General features: G+C 35.4%; 1 pseudogene; it reads right to left on the bottom strand.

Moving 5' to 3' along the window:
- Positions 1–6,527: 6,527 nt before the first annotated feature.
- LOC149190602 (aquaporin TIP1-2 pseudogene) lies at positions 6,528–7,463 on the bottom strand (annotated as a pseudogene).
- Between the last annotated feature and the right edge of the window lie 670 nt (positions 7,464–8,133).

Genomic DNA, 8,133 nt, shown 5'->3' on the forward strand with positions numbered 1-8,133 from the left:
CTAAGGAAAAATGATAAAATAAGAGTTAGGAATTTTGTTGAGAAAAGAAAAAAACTACTTTTTTGTTGTATTTTTGGCTTACCTCCTTTTAGGTTTACTCAAATTTTAAGTGTAGACCCTCGTCAGATGTGGAATTAAATTATGCATCCAACGAGTACCCATTATGCATACTTCTAAGAAGACACAATCATTTAAATATGTTTTTTTAATGTATCTTCAATTTTATCAATGTGGGTCTTCTTAGAAGTATGCAAAATGGGTACTCATTGGATGTGGAATTTGATTCCACATCCAACGAGTGTCTACACTTGAAATTTAAGTCCATAAGGAGATAAGCCAAAAATACAATTAAGAAAAGTAGTTTTTTTATTTATTTATTTTCCCTACAAAATATTTACATGTACCTCTTTTTAAATTTAAAGGATTTTGATTGGTTTACATGTTATGTATGTGAAAATTTCATGGGCACTTTTAGGCTAAAGTTTCATGTAATGATTTGAATTTCGATGCTCTATGGCAGATCTATGAAAGAATTTAGTATTATTTTCTCCTTCATGGAGCCATAGAACCCTCAATTTCTGTTTCCATAAGATTTCCTCTTGTAAGCATATTTCCTCTCATTTTTTTAGTAGTTTTGTTTCCTCGTTCCTTCTCACATATGTGTACCTTCTTCTATCAACACTTTCTATAATGCCTCCATCTTCATTTCCAAATCTCTTTTTTGCTTATAATATATTTCTGAACTCTATTTTATTCCAATGCCTTAGTTGGGTTTAATATATCTCAACCTGACCTGCATTTTGAACATTTTAGAGCCCTGAATTGGGAGAGGATCTTTGCACCAATTCTTTGTATTGTCCATAAATGAGGGGTGATTTATCCAAAATGCCTCAAATTTGAATGATTTATTTTTAGGGGTTCCCACAATTGTAATCGCTAACACCTTTGGCCAATGATTAGATCCCCCACAGGGGAGAATATTTTCCTCTATATCCAACCTTGCAACATCAAATCCTCAGATATTAGGAATCTATCTAACATAGAGGCTACTTGATGCTCCCCTCCTCACTTGTTATGCCAGGTAAAGATTCCATTACCTATCTCCATATCTATCAAATTTGCTTCTTCAATGAACCTTTTAAAGATCCCAAAGTCTCTATCAATTCGTCTTTGACCTCCCTTCTTTTCTTCCAGAGAAGTGATCATGTTCAAATATCCCCCTACAAGCTAGGGGATATTAAGCTTTCTTCCTCTAAGACCCTTCAAAGCCTAGATGAAACCTAATTTATTAGCAATCCTTTGCAACTCGTAGACATTTATGAAAAGAAAAGACTCAGGGACTCCTATTAGGTGAAATCACTATGGCTTGAGGGTGGAGATGGTTTCCTCTAGATTCCCTGTTTGGTTATGTTTTTGTTTATCCCATTTAACCCGAAATTCAGACTTGGAATATGGCATGGGGGTGATTGGGATGGAAGAGAGAATTATTTCAGCCCTAATCTATGGTTAGGTGGTACATGGAAGTTGGAGAAATTTCACCTGTAGAACAAACCAATATATGCAATGTCCTAAAGCATAATACTTGTTCTACTTCTACAAAACATTAAGCGGAAGCATAATCAAATTCATGAGAAACATCAAGTAGAAATGTGCATAACTGATCAAGAGAAATAATCACACATAACACTAGATATATCCAGGGGAAAGCACCAGCATAAAACCCCAACCATGTATTATCAATCAAGTGTAAATCCTCTTCACAATACAAAAAGAATTAGCTCTCAAGCTATTCAGTTCTCAATGAACTATGAATATATGTCTCATGAACCAACCAAGCCCTGTTTATATAGGCTTTACATATGGTCCTTGCATAGTTTTCTTAGGAAATAATAGCAAAAGCATATGCTATTAATTCCAAACATACCGAATTAACCAATGGTCCAACTACGCAATCCTTCAGGACACTAGTTCCTCAACCATGCAAAAACTACTTACTAGAAATAATCAAGCATCTGATAGTACATTGTCCCACATCTGATATCAACTGGGTCTCTGACAGAACTGACATGCAACAGTTATCCATGAGTGAATCCTCAGTTATCTAAAATAATAGTTGTCACATGCATGCAATCATTAACAAACTATATTTTATTATTTTAACAACTTGTTAAAATAATCTAACTGGACTTGACTAGTTAGAACTAAGTCAACTGATTCTCTCATTATAGAACTCATACTTATTCCCTAAATTAGTGGAGGAAATTAAGGATAAATTCCTCAATCAGTGGGACAACTCATGTGCATGCTCACAAAGACTTCAAATTCGAATTTCCTTAACTAATTAACTCAACTGAATTAATTAATTAATATTTCCAGCTGTTATTAAGACCAAAATTAATTTTACTTCCTATAGATAGACTAGGGACGACTATAAATAGGAAGGGACCCAGAAATGCTATTTTTAGTAGTTTCACCTCTCACCCAAGGTGGCCAATGACCTCACTAGCCAAACTGCTATTTTTAGACATGCTATTTTTAGCAGGTCTATTTTTAGCACATTCTAAATTTAGCGTTTCTTGTTGCACATTTTTCAACGGTTCCTGACTTGGTTGGTACTATGCATATGTTATTATGTGTTATTCTTTAATGAGATCAATGAGCATAAGCATTGGTTTAATGTGTTGATATGCGACTGGTTTTTCATGGCTTCATTCTGGTTAAATGCTTGTACATGCATATAATATTTCTTATTATATGAATTTTGTTGTTTTTTATCTTACTCATGGTTGAAAAACTCTTGGATGTTTTATATGGATGTATGAGATAACCTGTGGTTTATTGCAACTAACATAAGAGGGAAGTGAGCCTTCTTGATGAACATCTGATATAACTAATGAAACAGTGAACAAACTATGCATCTAAACCTACATGCACCTTGGTCACAATATGTTTGTGAAAATGAATAACTTGTATCGGGAAAGCTTGAAAAAGAACAAAGATTAGAACATAGCATGAAGACTTACACATTTTGTTGACAAAATTCTAGAAAAGTCTAGGCAGTTGGCTTGAATGTTGGCATTAAAAAAATTCTGGGATAAGTTTGTGGCCGCACTATCTGAACGAGGAAATATTGGCCACAACCGCATTAAGGAAGGGTTATCCATGTGGCTGTAGGCTTCTAGCCACATATACATGCTTGTATCCCTATGGCTGGTGGCCTCTAGCTGCATAGACAGGCTTGTATCCATGTGGCTGAGGTGTAAGATAATATAGAGTGGACTGAGCTAAGGGGACATAGCCACCTAGGAAAAGTAGGTTGATATTAGTATGATTATGTACCCCTAGGTGTTTTGCAGTCAGTTTGGTAAGTTAGATCCCACTTTCGTAGCTACATCTTGGAAGTTGGGTCATGTATAATAAATCTTAGCTCATGTTTACCCCAACAAGCAGGGAAATAGGTAAAAGTGGCTAAATGTTGGGTGGGGTGTTACATTTGGTCAAGGAGGGAATATGATTAACAAGGTGTTGCATAGCATGGTTTGGTGAAGGATGATAGAATTTAGTGATGTGATGGATTGTTTGATATCCATGAAAATGAATTGACATTAATGAGTGTATTTAAGGTATGGAAATATGTCCAGTCAAGTATGGAAATGATATTTAAGTAATATCATGTGTTGGATGAGATGGATGAGAACATGGCCTCACATTGGGTGGTCAAGTATGATTGGCTCAAGAGAGGCAATGGTGCAACATTGTCTATGGTTAGTTGATGATGGTTTGGCATTGCCTTTAATGAAATATGCACTTAAATGATTTTCACACTTTATGATGTTTGTCTTAGGTTTCATGAGGACGTGTTTGTTAGGCATATACCAAGTGATACAAGTCATTGATGGATCACAAAGTCTCTCTCCTAGTGAAGAAGATTGCAGATTTAGATTTCTCAGCTTTAGAGGAGGAGCATGATAGTCATAAAGCTATTCTGGTAGAATTTCCCATTGTTTAGCATGTCCATGCTCATTATTTTTGTTTATTTTTCCATGAGCAACATTTCTACTCCTTACACTAGGAAAAACATTAAGCTATCTAGCAATTTTCTAGATAGTGAAAGGTTTTCTTTTCTTAACTATGATATTATTATTATCAATGTAGTAGTTTGGATTTTTTTATATCTTTTCTACTAGTCTAGTTTCCCTAGTGGTAGGTCAATAGCCATTGTTATGTCTACTTTTTTGCTTGGACTAATATAAAGTCATTCAATAGCTCCCCTCCACCCCACCCCTCCCCCCACATAATAGACCCTCTATGGTTATAACTACAACTGGCTCCCTCGTCTTAGAATGGAGATGAGAATTAGAAACCTTTTATGCCATCATGCATTAATGAGAAGCTTGATAAGAAAACTTCAGTGATGGATGCAACACACTAGGACTAACCACAAAGTTGATATGTATATAATTACATATGTATTGTGTTGTAGTCACTTTTTATTCAATACTTCCAATTTTTTTTTTCTAGATATTATATCTAAGTTTATATGTCATTGACTCTTCTTGAGAATCTCAATAGCCCATGACCATTTTCTATTGACAGATAACCTTTTTGAGCCAAACACCAAATTGGTGTATGAGACCACCTTGTTTGTTGGACAAGGGTACTTTTGACTATTAAAGTTTAAGAAGGTGTACTTACTCCACCCCCTACATATTTGAACCTATAACATCTTAAAAGAAGATACATGATCTTAGTTATTAAGCCTACTTAAGCTATGTCTTGAGATACATTGATTTTTGTTAAGTTAAAGAAAATTTGTTGAAGGGTCACCTACATTGACTTAACAAAAAATTTACCAAATATTTAAAGTTTTTATAAATTAAATAATCAACAAACTATTATTATAAACTTTAAACTAAGTATTAACTATATATTTAATTTATACCATCATAGATCCATCTTAACTTCGGATCTAGCAGGCATTGAGAAGGGGCAAATATCATAAAATGCAAACTTCTTTTTGAGTGCAAAACTTAAAGAAAGGTTTGCACTTGGAGACATTTGATTCCTCTCATTAGTTGGTAGATCCTTAGTTAAAATGGATCTATGTTGATTCTCAATAATATTATTTTTATTATATAAATTTCACACACACATAAATAAGTAATATCATTTTTAATTTCACTTTGACGATACTTCTGAAAAAGATATCTATAGACATACTACTTTAAGGTCTTATGTATACATACATAGATAGATATCCTTCATAAACAAATCACTTCTCCTCAAAATATCCGTAGTGTCCATCGATCTTCTTTGATTTAATCTCTATAGAATATCCACTGGATATTTTTAGTAGTAGTGAGGTCCGTAGAGGGTTTTGATATATCTTAAAAGTAATTATAACATTTTTGCTTTTAGATTTAATTTTAAAAACTTATAAAATTAAATTAAACTAATATATTTATAAAACATTTTGATTGTAAAATGAGTTGTAGTTTTTGGGCATATGGTATTTCTAAGCCATGGTATTGTAACAAAGCCTATTTATAAGATAATAATATCCAAAAAAATATTTTAGTGTTGTGTATAATAAAATATCTAATGTAGGTTATGAATAAAATATTTTAATATGAATTAATATTCAAATATAGTTAAAAATATATAGCATTCAACAATACGATTTAAACCATGAAAAATTACACATTATTTTTTTGCATTTTAAAATAAGTTTGTACCTCAAAAAATTTGATCCCTCAAATAAATTTATACTAGTTTATATAGTAAAAACATGTAAATATTTACAAAAAAATATTTACACTAATACAACATTTATAAAATATCTTTCAACGAAACAACTACTTTCATATATAATTTTGAAATAAAATAATAAGCAAAACAATTATTATTTTCACTAAAATTTAATCGTTTATAACTAATCCAAAAAATTTAGCTAATCGTGTAAAACACCAGAATGTCAAATAAAACAGCGGAATTCAATATGTGGAGCTTTCCAGAGCGTTCTGGTTGTTTTATCGAAAGATGCACAAAAGGGGCATTACAAACATGTGGAAATTGGAGAGTGAGAGGAATGGCTAGGATGGTTAAAAATGATTGAAATTTGGGCAAAATGTTTTCAATTTTTTTTTAGTTACAGTGTTTAAATCATGTTTTCGATGGTGGAAATTGATTTAGCACCATCAAAAACACCTAAAAACACCTAAAATTATAAATTTTAACAACTTTTACTTGAATTTACAAAAATCTCTACCAGATTTTTTTAAAATATAACGAAAATTTCCATAACTTTCAAGACGAAAAAAACATAATTTTTAAACTACCCATGGAAATTTAGTTTCGCTGAAACGAATGATGACAGACCTTCGGAAAAATTATATAAATAAATTATATCAAATGCGATGGTGCACAGTTTAGTTTTGCTAAAGCGAATGATGACAGACCTCCGGAAAAATTATATAAATAAAATATATTAAATGTGATGGTGCACAGTTTAGACGGATAAGTCCCATCTACATGCCGTCCTTCGACGTTGGAAGCCGTTGGAGGGTGGGCTCATCTTTCATGAAAAACAGGTCGAAGATGACCCCTGCGAGGCCATCGCCAATAAGGGGTCCGACCCAGAAGATCCATTGGTTAGTCCATGTCCAGCTCACCAGCGCCGGACTGAAGGCCCTTGCAGGGTTCATTCACGCGCCGTCGAAGGCCCCGCCAGCCAGTATGTTGGCGCCCACGATGAATCCAATGCAGATCGGGGCTATGGTGTCCAGGGTATCCCTGCAGGGGTCGATTGTCGTGGCGTACACCGTGTAGACGAGGCTGAATGTCATCACGATCTCGAACACCAGAGCGTTGCCCACCCCCACGCCCGAAGACAACGAGAACACACCGATGCTCTGCATCCATGTCAACAAAATGTGTTCATACTATCAAGAAGTAAGAAAGCAATGAGCGAGTGGAGAAATGGATTACCATGTCGTTGGTGGTATACTTGAGGAGCCCACAGGCAACCGTGGCACCGAGCATCTGGGCAATCTAGTAAAAAATGCCCTTTACAAGTGTGATGTGGCCGCCAACGAGTACCCCGAAGGTGACTGTCGGGTTGACATGTCCTTTCGAGATTTTGGACGCCACCGCCACGCCTACGAAGAGAGCTATGCCGTGCGCCAGCGCTTCCGCCACCAGCCCCGCTGACAGAGTCAAAGCATTGTCTGTCAGCTTGGCTGCGCAACACACATAAAATCAAATCACTATATGCAAGCACGAAGAAAGCAACGAAAGAACAACACAGAAGCAACGAGATGGTAATTACAGAAAGCAATGACGGATCCTTCGCTAGCAAAAACGAAGATGATAGCCGAGATGAACTCCATGAGAGCGGCTTTGAGAGTGTCGGGGTGGTAGGCCTCTTTGGACCCTACTGCAATTTTCTGAAATGGGTATGGCATCCTTCAATTCTCCAAATAACGAAGACAAATGCCTTTTTTTCTGTAGCTCTGCGGTGGGATATTTTGCAGGGAGTGGCGTGTTTACATTGGAATAAATGGGCATCATTTCACTGTAGGAACTCGTCCTCCTTATCACAACCATACCCAAATGGGAGGCTGATAGCGTCATGCGGTTACAGGAATGTGATGATAAAATTAAACAATGATTCTTAATGCGGAATTAAAACTTAATGCCCAAAAAAAATACCTCCAACCATTGATGTTAAACACACTCCGATGCCTCAAGCGTAGTAGTCCCTTCCCTTCTTATTTTCTGATGTGTTGGCTTGATCAAAACCGGTAGTAGCATTCCTTTCAAATTGTTTTGAAATCTGGTTAAACTACTGACAAGAAGAGAGCTCGAGCCATCAGTTTCCTCTCGGCCTCAGACGATAGAAAAATATCTTGACTGAAATGCGACCAATTCCTGTATGCATCGGCACTTTCTCAGAAGCGTCGTTGTTCTCTTATCTTGAAATACCCTTTCTCTCGAAAACAAAGATTAATGAATTTACTAATAAGAAGCCCGATCTGGAATAGCTTTACAAAACGTTAATGCGATTGAAGTGGGTATCTAATTAGGGCAACTTTTAATAAACTGGTGGTAAACCTCCACATACGAAGCTGAACC

Source organism: Pinus tabuliformis, chromosome 3_1, assembly GCF_031772625.1.
Source record: "Pinus tabuliformis cultivar Carrire ecotype Pingquan chromosome 3_1, CPIR1, whole genome shotgun sequence".
NCBI classification, from domain to species: Eukaryota; Viridiplantae; Streptophyta; class Pinopsida; order Pinales; family Pinaceae; genus Pinus; species Pinus tabuliformis.